Raw genomic sequence first — 447 nt, 5'->3', positions numbered from 1 at the left:
TGAAACTATATAATTAAAAGCAATAGAACAGATTTTTACATCAAGTATTCGGCTTGGCATCTTATCATTGGTTTAGAAATTGCGTTACACCACCATGTTCGCTTAAGTACGCCTGAAACTCTTCCTCACCTTCCACATTCCAAAATCTACCGGCTCGTGTAAAGATGGTGAAGCTTATTTGTGCGATCGTTGGTCCGGCAGGAAACGCGTTTCCTGTGGACATCGATGCGGATCAGCTGGTGGGAGACCTCAAGGACGCGATTAGGGCGAAGAATCCAGACACGATCAAGTGCGAGGCAGCTAAGTTGGAGCTCTTCCTGGCCATGACAGATGGCGGCGCTTGGTTATCAAGCCAATCAGATGACGTGAAGAAGCTTAAGAAGGGCGAGAAGACAGCTCTCATCAAATTGCTAATAAAGGAGGATCAACAGCTACAGGCGGAGGACC

This window comes from Plasmopara halstedii, assembly GCF_900000015.1.
Source record: "Plasmopara halstedii genome assembly, contig: Scaffold_2881, whole genome shotgun sequence".
Lineage (NCBI taxonomy): Eukaryota > Oomycota > Peronosporomycetes > Peronosporales > Peronosporaceae > Plasmopara > Plasmopara halstedii.
Note: the sequence above shows the minus strand (reverse complement) of the source record.